The following is a 10,343-nucleotide window of genomic DNA, read 5'->3' on the forward strand; positions in this document are numbered from 1 at the left end:
TTCTGTTGATGCATTCCATTTTCAAACGTATTCATTTATGAACCAGTAGTTAGAAGTAGAAAAGTTCTAACAGAAACAACAAAGCTCATCTACAGCCACACCACACTGGATACGCCCAATCTCATCTGATCTTGGAAGCTAAGCAGTGTTGGGCCTGGTTAGTACTTGGATGGGAGACCACCTGGGAATACAAGGTGATGTAGATATTTTTATACAACCAACACCGTTCTGTTGATGCATTCCATTTTCAAACGTATTCATTTATGAACCAGTAGTTAGAAGTAGAAAAGTTCTAACAGAAACCATAAAGCTCATCTACAGCCACACCAAACTGGATACGCCCAATCTCATCTGATCTTGGAAGCTAAGCAGTGTTGGGCCTGGTTAGTACTTGGATGGGAGACCACCTGGGAATACAAGGTGCTGTAGATATTTTTATACTGCCAACACCGTTCTGTTGATGCATTCCATTTTCAAACGTATTCATTTATGAACCAGTAGTTAGAAGTAGAAAAGTTCTAACAGAAACCACAAAGCTCATCTACAGCCACACCACACTGGATACGCCCAATCTCATCTGATTTTGGAAGCTAAGCAGTGTTGGGCCTGGTTAGTACTTGGATGGGAGACCACCTGGGAATACAAGGTGCTGTAGATATTTTTATACTGCCAACACCGTTCTGTTGATGCATTCCATTTTCAAACGTATTCATTTATGAACCAGTAGTTAGAAGTAGAAAAGTTCTAACAGAAACCATAAAGTTCATGTACAGCCACACCACACTGGATACGCCCAATCTCATCTGATTTTGGAAGCTAAGCAGTGTTGGGCCTGGTTAGTACTTGGATGGGAGACCACCTGGGAATACAAGGTGCTGTAGATATTTTTATACTGCCAACACCGTTCTGTTGATGCATTCCATTTTCAAACGTATTCATTTATGAACCAGTAGATAGAAGTAGAAAAGTTCTAATTGAAACCACAAAGCTCATCTACAGCCACACCACACTGGATACGCCCAATCTCATCTGATCTTGGAAGCTAAGCAGTGTTGGGCCTGGTTAGTACTTGGATGGGAGACCACCTGGGAATACAAGGTGATGTAGATATTTTTATACTACCAACACCGTTCTGTTGATGCATTCCATTTTCAAACGTATTCATTTATGAACCAGTAGTTAGAAGTAGAAAAGTTCTAACAGAAACCACAAAGCTCATCTACAGCCACACCACACTGGATACGCCCAATCTCATCTGATCTTGGAAGCTAAGCAGTGTTGGGCCTGGTTAGTTCTTGGATGGGAGACCACCTGGGAATACGAGGTGCTGTAGATATTTTTATACTGCCAACACCGTTCTGTTGATGCATTCCATTTTAAAACGTATTCATTTATGAACTAGTAGTTAGAAGTAGAAAAGTTCTAACAGAAACCAGACAGTTCATCTACAGCAACACCACACTGGATACGCCCAATCTCATCTGATCTTGGAAGCTAAGCAGTGTTGGGCCTGGTTAGTACTTGGATGGGAGACCACCTGGGAATACAAGGTGCTGTAGATATTTTTATACTACCAACACCGTTCTGTTGATGCATTCCATTTTCAAACGTATTAATTTATGAACCAGTAGTTAGAAGTAGAAAAGTACTAACCGAAACCATAAAGCTCTTCTACAGCCACACCACACTAGATATGCCCAATCTCATCTGATCTTGGAAGCTAAGCAGTGTTGGGCCTGGTTAGTACTTGGATGGGAGACCACCTGGGAATACATAGGTGGTGTAGATATTTTTATACTGCCAACACCGTTCTGTTGATGCATTTCATTTTCAAACGTATTCATTTATGAACCAGTAGTTAGAAGTAGAAAAGTTCTAACAGAAACCACAAAGCTCATCTACAGCCACACCACACTGGATACGCCCAATCTCATCTGATCTTGGAAGCTAAGCAGTGTTGGGCCTGGTTAGAACTTGGATGGGAGACCACCTGGGAATACAAGGTGCTGTAGATATTTTTATACTGCCAACACCGTTCTGTTGATGCATTCCATTTTCAAACGTATTCATTTATGAACCAGTAGTTAGAAGTAGAAAAGTTCTAACAGAAACCACAAAGCTCATCTACAGCCACACCACACTGGATACGCCCAATCTCATCTGATCTTGGAAGCTAAGCAGTGTTGGGCCTGGTTAGTACTTGGATGGGAGGCCACCTGGGAATACAAGGTGCTGTAGATATTTTTATACTGCCAACACCGTTCTGTTGATGCATACCATTTTCAAACATATTCATTTATGAACCAGTAGTTAGAAGTAGAAAAGTTCTAACAGAAACCAGAAAGTTCATCTACAGCAACACCACACTGGATACGCCCAATCTCATCTGATCTTGGAAGCTAAGCAGTGTTGGGCCTGGTTAGTACTTGGATGGGAGACCACCTGGGAATACAAGGTGCTGTAGATATGTTTATACTGCCAACACCGTTCTGTTGATGCATTCCATTTTCAAACGTATTCATTTATGAACCAGTAGTTAGAAGTAGAAAAGTTCTAACAGAAACCACAAAGCTCATCTACAGCCACACCACACTGGATACGCCCAATCTCATCTGATCTTGGAAGCTAAGCAGTGTTTGGCCTGGTTAGTACTTGGATGGGAGACCACCTGGGAATACAAGGTGCTGTAGATATTTTTTATACTGCCAACACCGTTCTGTTGATGCATTCCATTTTCAAAAGTATTCATTTATGAACCAGTAGTTAGAAGTAGAAAAGTTCTAACAGAAACCACAAAGCTCATCTACAGCCACACCACACTGGATACGCCCAATCTCATCTGATCTTGGAAGCTAAGCAGTGTTGGGCCTGGTTAGTACTTGGATGGGAGACCACCTGGGAATACAAGGTGCTGTAGATATTTTTATACTGCCAACACCGTTCTGTTGATGCATTCCATTTTCAAACGTATTCATTTATGAACCAGTAGTTAGAAGTAGAAAAGTTCTAACAGAAACAACAAAGCTCATCTACAGCCACACCACACTGGATACGCCCAATCTCATCTGATCTTGGAAGCTAAGCAGTGTTGGGCCTGGTTAGTACTTGGATGGGAGACCACCTGGGAATACAAGGTGCTGTAGATATTTTTATACTGCCAACACCGTTCTGTTGATGCATTCCATTTTTAAACGTATTCATTTATGAACCAGTAGTTAGAAGTAGAAAAGTTCTAACAGAAACCACAAAGCTCATTTACAGCCACACAACACTGGATACGCCCAATCTCATCTGATCTTGGAAGCTAAGCAGTGTTGGGCCTGGTTAGTACTTGGATGGGAGGCCACCTGGGAATACAAGGTGCTGTAGATATTTTTATACTGCCAACACCGTTCTGTTGATGCATACCATTTTCAAACATATTCATTTATGAACCAGTAGTTAGAAGTAGAAAAGTTCTAACAGAAACAACAAAGCTCATCTACAGCCACACCACACTGGATACGCCCAATCTCATCTGATTTTGGAAGCTAAGCAGTGTTGGGCCTGGTTAGTACTTGGATGGGAGACCACCTGGGAATACAAAGTGCTGTAGATATTTTTATACTGCCAACACCGTTCTGTTGATGCATTCCATTTTCAAACGTATTCATTTATGAACCAGTAGTTAGAAGTAGAAAAGTTCTAACAGAAACCACAAAGCTCATCTACAGCCACACCACACTGGATACGCCCAATCTCATCTGATCTTGGAAGCTAAGCAGTGTTGGGCCTGGTTAGTACTTGGATTGGAGGCCACCTGGGAATACAAGGTGCTGTAGATATTTTTATACTGCCAACACCGTTCTGTTGATGCATACCATTTTCAAACATATTCATTTATGAACCAGTAGTTAGAAGTAGAAAAGTTCTAACAGAAACCAGAGAGTTCATCTACAGCAACACCATACTGGATACGCCCAATCTCATCTGATCTTGGAAGCTAAGCAGTGTTGGGCCTGGTTAGTACTTGGATGGGAGACCACCTGGGAATACAAGGTGCTGTAGATATTTTTTATACTGCCAACACCGTTCTGTTGATGCATTCCATTTTCAAACGTATTCATTTATGAACCAGTAGTTAGAAGTAGAAAAGTTCTAACAGAAACCACAAAGCTCATCTACAGCCACACCACACTGGATACGCCCAATCTCATCTGATCTTGGAAGCTAAGCAGTGTTGGGCCTGGTTAGTACTTGGATGGGAGACCACCTGGGAATACAAGGTGCTGTAGATATTTTTATACTGCCAACACCGTTCTGTTGATGCATTCCATTTTCAAACGTATTCATTTATGAACCAGTAGTTAGAAGTAGAAAAGTTCTAACAGAAACCATAAAGTTCATCTACAGCCACACCACACTGGATACGCCCAATCTCATCTGATCTTGGAAGCTGGAAGCTCTGTGGCGCTGGTCTCTTCAAAGTGCTGCTGGGATTTCTAACAGGAGCTGGAAGCCGAGTGAAAAGGAGGAGCAGTGAGCTGGTACAACTGCAACTGCTAAGTGGAGTATAGGTGCCGCAGGTGAGAGCACTACGGCTGCATAAAAGTGAAGGACCAAGAACCGCACAAAGATAGATAAGTATAAGCCAGCTTAATTATTGTATAAGAGATATTGCTTGTCTTCTATTTTTTATTTTTGCTGCTTTTTCTTTGAGTGTAACAGGGAGTTAGACCTTGCAAACAATATGGGAGGGGCTGTGATTGAGGACCTCACTCAGTGCATGTCGTGCAAGATGTATGCACACCTGGAGCTACCGGCCCAGTGTGAATACATCTGCACGAGGTGTGTGCGAACTGTTGCCCTGGAAGCCCAGGTATCTGATCTAGAGCAAACGGTTACGCGACTGAGGGAGATTCACAATCTCGAGCGTAGTTTAGACAGAACGGTGGAGGAGTTGCGGGAGGGGTCACTGGTAGAAGAGGATGATGATCAGGTAGCCAGTTGGGTCACAGTTAGAAGGAAGAATAAGAGGGGGAGGCACGACATCTCCGAACTATCAAACCCGAACAAATTTGCCCGATTGGACGAGGAATCGGAGGATGATAGCGAAGAAATGACGGTGCCGGAGGAGACTGCTCCCTCTAGCATCCAGAGGTGCGGTTCCTCTGGCGCTGTTGGGATAAAAGATAGAGAGGTACCTAGTCAAATGGTGGTGGTAGGGGATTCTATCATCAGGAAGGCAGATAGGGCAATCTGCTACCGGGACCGTGATCGCCGTACAGTCTATTGTCTCCCGGGTGCTCGGGTACGGCACATCGCGGACCGGGTAGATAGATTGTTGGGAGGGGCTGGCAAAGACCCGGCGGTCTTGGTGCACGTTGGCACCAATGACAAAGTTAGCGGAAGGTGGGATGTCCTTAAGAAAGATTATAGGGACTTAGGAAAGAAACTGAAGGCAAGGACATCTAAGGTAATATTCTCGGAATTATTACCCGTGCCACGCGCTAGTCCAGGGAGGCAGAGGGAGATTAGGGAGGTAAATGTGTGGCTTAGGGATTGGTGCAGGAAAGAGGGGTTTGTGTTCCTGGAACACTGGGCGGACTTCTCAGTCAGACGCCATCTCTTTTGTCGTGACGGATTGCACCTGACTGAGGAGGGGGCAGCGGTGCTGGGGGGAAGGATGGTTAGAAGGTTGGAGGAGATTTTAAACTAGGAGCCTGGGGGGAGGGTTTAGCTAAAAACTACGGGTCATGCAGTGAGAATAGTGGGGATGGCGGTAGTAAACAAAATGGGAGAGAAGTTGGGGGGAGGGTAAGAGCAGGCAGTAAGGTTATTAACATGGGTACTAAAAGGGATTTTACCAAAGCACTAACCAATGACGATTACAGGTCATCCTTGCCACATAAGGTGAATGATGTCCCTAATGCAAGGGAAAATACTTATCTTAGTTGTATGTATGTAAACGCCAGAAGCATTACTGGTAAAAAGGGTGAACTAGAAATACTTGCAGCAAGCAAACAGTATGATATTATAGGCATTACTGAAACTTGGTGGGATGAATCTCATGACTGGACAGTCAATCTAGAGGGCTATACACTGTTTAGGAGAGACAGACTAAATAAAAAGGGTGGAGGGGTGTGTCTGTACGTAAAGCCGTTTTTAAAACCTAATATATGGGAAGATACTCAGGAGGGTACTGTAGACACTGTTGAGACACTATGGGTAGAAATTGCATGCGGGGAAAAAGGAACAAAAAAGTTAGTATTGGGTGTATGCTATAGGCCGCCTGGTATCAACGCATCTGATGATGAATTGTTACTAAAGCAAATTGAAAAAGCAGCAGGAGTAGGAGACATAGTAGTGATGGGAGATTTTAACTATCCAGAGATAAACTGGAAAAACGATTCATGTGATACTGCTAGGGGCAGTATGTTTTTAAATACACTAAATGATAACTACCTAGTCCAACTAATTGAGGAACCAACTAGGTACAATGCAATCTTAGACCTGGTATTAACAAACAATCAGGATTTGGTATCGGGTATTATAGTAGGGGAACCCATAGGAAACAGCGACCATAATATGGTCACATTCAATATCAGTTTCTACAAACAGCCCTATACTGGCTCAACTAGGACTTTAAATTTTAGCAAAGCAAATTTTGAAATGATGAGGGTATTTTTCAGGGATATTGAATGGGAAGGTTTGTTTTTAGGAAAAAATACTACGGAGAAATGGGAGGTACTAAAATTCCTGCTAGCTAAAAATACACTCAAATATATTCCTATGAGTAGCAAAAAAGGGAATAAAAATCATAAACCGATGTGGCTTAACAAAAAGATTAAGGAACTTATGGGCAAGAAAAGGCGAGCATTTAAAAAATACAAATCTGACGGGGAAGCAGAGTCATTTCAGCACTATAAGGAATGTAACAAAAATTGCAAAAAGGAAATAAGAGCGGCTAAAGTAGAAACTGAAAAACTAGTAGCAAAGGAAAGCAAAGCAAATCCCAAAAAAATCTTTAAATACATCAATAGCAAGAGATTAAAAAAGGAGAGTATAGGCCCTTTGAAGGACACGTTGGGAGTCTTAAGCAAAAATGATAATGACATAGCGAACACACTAAATGAGTTTTTTTCAACAGTATTCACTAGAGAGGACCCAATACAGGGACTGACACACAATCTCAATAAGGACAATATCACACTGATAGGTACTTATTTAAGCGAGGAAGTAGTCTGTCACCGATTAAAACATTTAAAGATTAATAAATCACCAGGGCCCGATGGTATTCATCCAAGGGTTCTAATGGAGCTTCACTCTGAACTGGCTAAACCGCTATCTCTGATCTTTGAGGATTCAGTTATATCAGGTATGGTTCCCAAAGACTGGCGTATAGCGGAAGTAGTGCCTATATTCAAAAAGGGAAGTAAAGCTGAACCAGGTAATTATAGACCAGTTAGTCTTACATCTATAGTGGGGAAAGTATTGGAAGGTATTCTAAGAGATAGTATTCAGAAGTTCCTTGAAACCAATAAGGTCATTAAAAGGAATCAACATGGGTTTATGAAGGACAGATCCTGTCAAACCAACTTACTTGGCTTTTATGAAACAGTAAGCGCAAACCTAGATCAGGGTAAAGACGTGGATGTAATCTTTTTAGACTTTGCCAAAGCGTTTGATACTGTACCACACATGAGACTTATATACAAGCTACAAGAATCAGGGCTAGGAAGCACAATATGCACTTGGGTCAAAAACTGGTTAGATAATAGGAAGCAGCGCGTTGTGGTTAATGGATATTTTTCAACTTGGACTGAAGTGCTAAGTGGTGTGCCGCAAGGCTCAGTATTAGGACCGCTATTGTTCAATATTTTCATTAACGACCTAACAGAAGGTCTAGTGAGCATGGTGTCAATTTTTGCAGATGATACCAAATTGTGTAAGGCTATAAATACAGAGGAGGATGCCGAGTCTCTTCAGAACGACTTAGTTAAATTAGAAGCATGGGCAGCCAAATGGAGAATGCGCTTCAACACAGACAAGTGTAAGGTAATGCACTGTGGTAACAAGAACAAAAATTACACCTACCTACTAAATGGGGTAAAACTAGGGGATTCTGTACTGGAAAAGGACTTAGGTGTCCTCATAGATAGCAAGCTAAGCAGTAGTACCCAAAGTAGGACTGCAGCAAAGAAGGCTAATAAGATATTAGCATGCATAAAACGGGGTATTGATGCTAGGGACGAGAGTATTATACTCCCATTATATAAATCACTAGTGAGGCCACACCTTGAATACTGTGTACAGTTCTGGGCACCGTACTACAAAAAGGATATCCTGGAGCTTGAAAAGGTACAAAGGAGGGCGACCAAACTAATTAAGGGCATGGAGACGATGGAATACAAGGAAAGGCTTGAAAGACTAGGCATGTTTACATTGGAAAAGCGGAGACTAAGAGGGGATATGATCAACATCTACAAATATATAAGGGGACAATACTCAGAGCCTGCACGGGACCTGTTTTTGGTTAGATCAACACAGAGGACTCGTGGACACTCGCTCAGGTTAGATGAGAGGAGATTCCGCACAATACGGCGTAAAGGCTTTTTCACGGTAAGGACAATACGTGTTTGGAATTCCCTGCCCGAGGGAGTTGTAATGGCGGAATCTGTCAACACCTTTAAGAATGGGTTAGATAAATTCCTATTGGATAAGGATATCCAGGGGTATGGTGCATAGTCATGCATTATAGTTACTATTTAGTCAAATCATCATGCAGAGGACACCACAAATAGGTTGAACTCGATGGACAATTGTCTTTTTTCAACCTCAGATACTATGTTACTATGTTACTAAGCAGTGTTGGGCCTGGTTAGTACTTGGATGGGAGACCACCTGGGAATACAAGGTGCTGTAGATAATTTTATACTGCCAACACCGTTCTGTTGATGCATTCCATTTTAAAACGTATTCATTTATGAACCAGTAGTTAGAAGTAGAAAAGTTCTAACAGAAACCACAAAGTTCATCTACAGCCAAACGACACTGGATACGCCCAATCTCGTCTGATCTTGGAAGCTAAGCAGTGTTGGGCCTGGTTAGTACTTGGATGGGAGACCACCTGGGAATACAAGGTGCTGTAGATATTTTTATACTGCCAACACCGTTCTGTTGATGCATTCCATTTTCAAACGTATTCATTTATGAACCAGTAGTTAGAAGTAGAAAAGTTCTAACAGAAACCACAAAGCTCATCTACAGCCACACCACACTGGATACGCCCAATCTCATCTGATCTTGGAAGCTAAGCAGTGTTGGGCCTGGTTAGTACTTGGATGGGAGACCACCTGGGAATACAAGGAGATGTAGATATTTTTATACAACCAACACCGTTCTGTTGATGCATTCCATTTTCAAACGTATTCATTTATGAACCAGTAGTTAGAAGTAGAAAAGTTCTAACAGAAACCACAAAGCTCATCTACAGCCACACCACACTGGATACGCCCAATCTCATCTGATCTTGGAAGCTAAGCAGTGTTGGGCCTGGTTAGTTCTTGGATGGGAGACCACCTGGGAATACGAGGTGCTGTAGATATTTTTATACTGCCAACACCGTTCTGTTGATGCATTCCATTTTAAAACGTATTCATTTATGAACTAGTTGTTAGAAGTAGAAAAGTTCTAACAGAAACCAGAAAGTTCATCTACAGCAACACCACACTGGATACGCCGAATCTCATCTGATCTTGGAAGCTAAGCAGTGTTGGGCCTGGTTAGTACTTGGATGGGAGACCACCTGGGAATACAAGGTGCTGTAGATATTTTTATACTACCAACACCGTTCTGTTGATGCATTCCATTTTCAAACGTATTCATTTATGAACCAGTAGTTAGAAGTAGAAAAGTACTAACCGAAACCATAAAGCTCTTCTACAGCCACACCACACTGGATATGCCCAATCTCATCTGATCTTGGAAGCTAAGCAGTGTTGGGCCTGGTTAGTACTTGGATGGGAGACCACCTGGGAATACATAGGTGGTGTAGATATTTTTATACTGCCAACACCGTTCTGTTGATGCATTCCATTTTCAAACGTATTCATTTATGAACCAGTAGTTAGAAGTAGAAAAGTTCTAACAGAAACCACAAAGCTCATCTACAGCTGCACCACACTGGATACGCCCAATCTCATCTGATCTTGGAAGCTAAGCAGTGTTGGGCCTGGTTAGTACTTGGATGGGAGACCACCTGGGAATACAAGGTGCTGTAGATATTTTTATACTGCCAACACCGTTCTGTTGATGCATTCCATTTTCAAACGTATTCATTTATGAACCAGTAGTTAGAAGTA

The 10,343-nt window shown here is 42.1% G+C and overlaps 22 non-coding genes and 3 pseudogenes across 22 annotated transcripts; all 25 read left to right on the forward strand.

The window, feature by feature from the left end:
* The first annotated feature begins 87 nt into the window (after positions 1-87).
* Positions 88-206, forward strand: LOC134991624 (5S ribosomal RNA). Its single transcript, XR_010195867.1, has one exon. It is a non-coding gene; the product is annotated as a 5S ribosomal RNA (ribosomal RNA).
* Positions 207-313: 107 nt separating this feature from the next.
* LOC134991585 (5S ribosomal RNA) lies at positions 314-432 on the forward strand. Its single transcript, XR_010195828.1, has one exon. It is a non-coding gene; the product is annotated as a 5S ribosomal RNA (ribosomal RNA).
* A 107-nt stretch (positions 433-539) lies between these two features.
* LOC134991562 (5S ribosomal RNA) lies at positions 540-658 on the forward strand. Its single transcript, XR_010195806.1, has one exon. It is a non-coding gene; the product is annotated as a 5S ribosomal RNA (ribosomal RNA).
* A 107-nt stretch (positions 659-765) lies between these two features.
* LOC134991813 (5S ribosomal RNA) lies at positions 766-884 on the forward strand. Its single transcript, XR_010196053.1, has one exon. It is a non-coding gene; the product is annotated as a 5S ribosomal RNA (ribosomal RNA).
* A 107-nt stretch (positions 885-991) lies between these two features.
* Positions 992-1,110, forward strand: LOC134991625 (5S ribosomal RNA). Its single transcript, XR_010195868.1, has one exon. It is a non-coding gene; the product is annotated as a 5S ribosomal RNA (ribosomal RNA).
* A 107-nt stretch (positions 1,111-1,217) lies between these two features.
* On the forward strand, positions 1,218-1,336 carry LOC134991554 (5S ribosomal RNA). The gene has a single exon (XR_010195799.1). It is a non-coding gene; the product is annotated as a 5S ribosomal RNA (ribosomal RNA).
* A 107-nt stretch (positions 1,337-1,443) lies between these two features.
* Positions 1,444-1,562, forward strand: LOC134991510 (5S ribosomal RNA). The gene has a single exon (XR_010195755.1). It is a non-coding gene; the product is annotated as a 5S ribosomal RNA (ribosomal RNA).
* A 107-nt stretch (positions 1,563-1,669) lies between these two features.
* Positions 1,670-1,789, forward strand: LOC134991319 (5S ribosomal RNA; annotated as a pseudogene).
* A 107-nt stretch (positions 1,790-1,896) lies between these two features.
* On the forward strand, positions 1,897-2,015 carry LOC134991786 (5S ribosomal RNA). Its single transcript, XR_010196027.1, has one exon. It is a non-coding gene; the product is annotated as a 5S ribosomal RNA (ribosomal RNA).
* Positions 2,016-2,122: 107 nt separating this feature from the next.
* Positions 2,123-2,241, forward strand: LOC134991522 (5S ribosomal RNA). Its single transcript, XR_010195767.1, has one exon. It is a non-coding gene; the product is annotated as a 5S ribosomal RNA (ribosomal RNA).
* A 107-nt stretch (positions 2,242-2,348) lies between these two features.
* On the forward strand, positions 2,349-2,467 carry LOC134991511 (5S ribosomal RNA). The gene has a single exon (XR_010195756.1). It is a non-coding gene; the product is annotated as a 5S ribosomal RNA (ribosomal RNA).
* A 107-nt stretch (positions 2,468-2,574) lies between these two features.
* On the forward strand, positions 2,575-2,693 carry LOC134991702 (5S ribosomal RNA). The gene has a single exon (XR_010195945.1). It is a non-coding gene; the product is annotated as a 5S ribosomal RNA (ribosomal RNA).
* A 108-nt stretch (positions 2,694-2,801) lies between these two features.
* Positions 2,802-2,920, forward strand: LOC134991352 (5S ribosomal RNA). Its single transcript, XR_010195628.1, has one exon. It is a non-coding gene; the product is annotated as a 5S ribosomal RNA (ribosomal RNA).
* A 107-nt stretch (positions 2,921-3,027) lies between these two features.
* On the forward strand, positions 3,028-3,146 carry LOC134991364 (5S ribosomal RNA). The gene has a single exon (XR_010195629.1). It is a non-coding gene; the product is annotated as a 5S ribosomal RNA (ribosomal RNA).
* Positions 3,147-3,253: 107 nt separating this feature from the next.
* Positions 3,254-3,372, forward strand: LOC134991206 (5S ribosomal RNA; annotated as a pseudogene).
* Positions 3,373-3,479: 107 nt separating this feature from the next.
* On the forward strand, positions 3,480-3,598 carry LOC134991829 (5S ribosomal RNA). Its single transcript, XR_010196069.1, has one exon. It is a non-coding gene; the product is annotated as a 5S ribosomal RNA (ribosomal RNA).
* Positions 3,599-3,705: 107 nt separating this feature from the next.
* On the forward strand, positions 3,706-3,824 carry LOC134991841 (5S ribosomal RNA). Its single transcript, XR_010196080.1, has one exon. It is a non-coding gene; the product is annotated as a 5S ribosomal RNA (ribosomal RNA).
* Positions 3,825-3,931: 107 nt separating this feature from the next.
* Positions 3,932-4,050, forward strand: LOC134991637 (5S ribosomal RNA). Its single transcript, XR_010195880.1, has one exon. It is a non-coding gene; the product is annotated as a 5S ribosomal RNA (ribosomal RNA).
* A 108-nt stretch (positions 4,051-4,158) lies between these two features.
* Positions 4,159-4,277, forward strand: LOC134991377 (5S ribosomal RNA). Its single transcript, XR_010195631.1, has one exon. It is a non-coding gene; the product is annotated as a 5S ribosomal RNA (ribosomal RNA).
* A 4,738-nt stretch (positions 4,278-9,015) lies between these two features.
* On the forward strand, positions 9,016-9,134 carry LOC134991749 (5S ribosomal RNA). Its single transcript, XR_010195991.1, has one exon. It is a non-coding gene; the product is annotated as a 5S ribosomal RNA (ribosomal RNA).
* A 107-nt stretch (positions 9,135-9,241) lies between these two features.
* LOC134991804 (5S ribosomal RNA) lies at positions 9,242-9,360 on the forward strand. Its single transcript, XR_010196044.1, has one exon. It is a non-coding gene; the product is annotated as a 5S ribosomal RNA (ribosomal RNA).
* Positions 9,361-9,467: 107 nt separating this feature from the next.
* LOC134991555 (5S ribosomal RNA) lies at positions 9,468-9,586 on the forward strand. Its single transcript, XR_010195800.1, has one exon. It is a non-coding gene; the product is annotated as a 5S ribosomal RNA (ribosomal RNA).
* Positions 9,587-9,693: 107 nt separating this feature from the next.
* Positions 9,694-9,812, forward strand: LOC134991802 (5S ribosomal RNA). The gene has a single exon (XR_010196042.1). It is a non-coding gene; the product is annotated as a 5S ribosomal RNA (ribosomal RNA).
* A 107-nt stretch (positions 9,813-9,919) lies between these two features.
* Positions 9,920-10,039, forward strand: LOC134991261 (5S ribosomal RNA; annotated as a pseudogene).
* A 107-nt stretch (positions 10,040-10,146) lies between these two features.
* Positions 10,147-10,265, forward strand: LOC134991671 (5S ribosomal RNA). The gene has a single exon (XR_010195914.1). It is a non-coding gene; the product is annotated as a 5S ribosomal RNA (ribosomal RNA).
* Positions 10,266-10,343: the final 78 nt, after the last annotated feature.

Source organism: Pseudophryne corroboree, unplaced genomic scaffold (assembly GCF_028390025.1).
Source record: "Pseudophryne corroboree isolate aPseCor3 unplaced genomic scaffold, aPseCor3.hap2 scaffold_1208, whole genome shotgun sequence".
Classification (NCBI taxonomy): Eukaryota; Metazoa; Chordata; class Amphibia; order Anura; family Myobatrachidae; genus Pseudophryne; species Pseudophryne corroboree.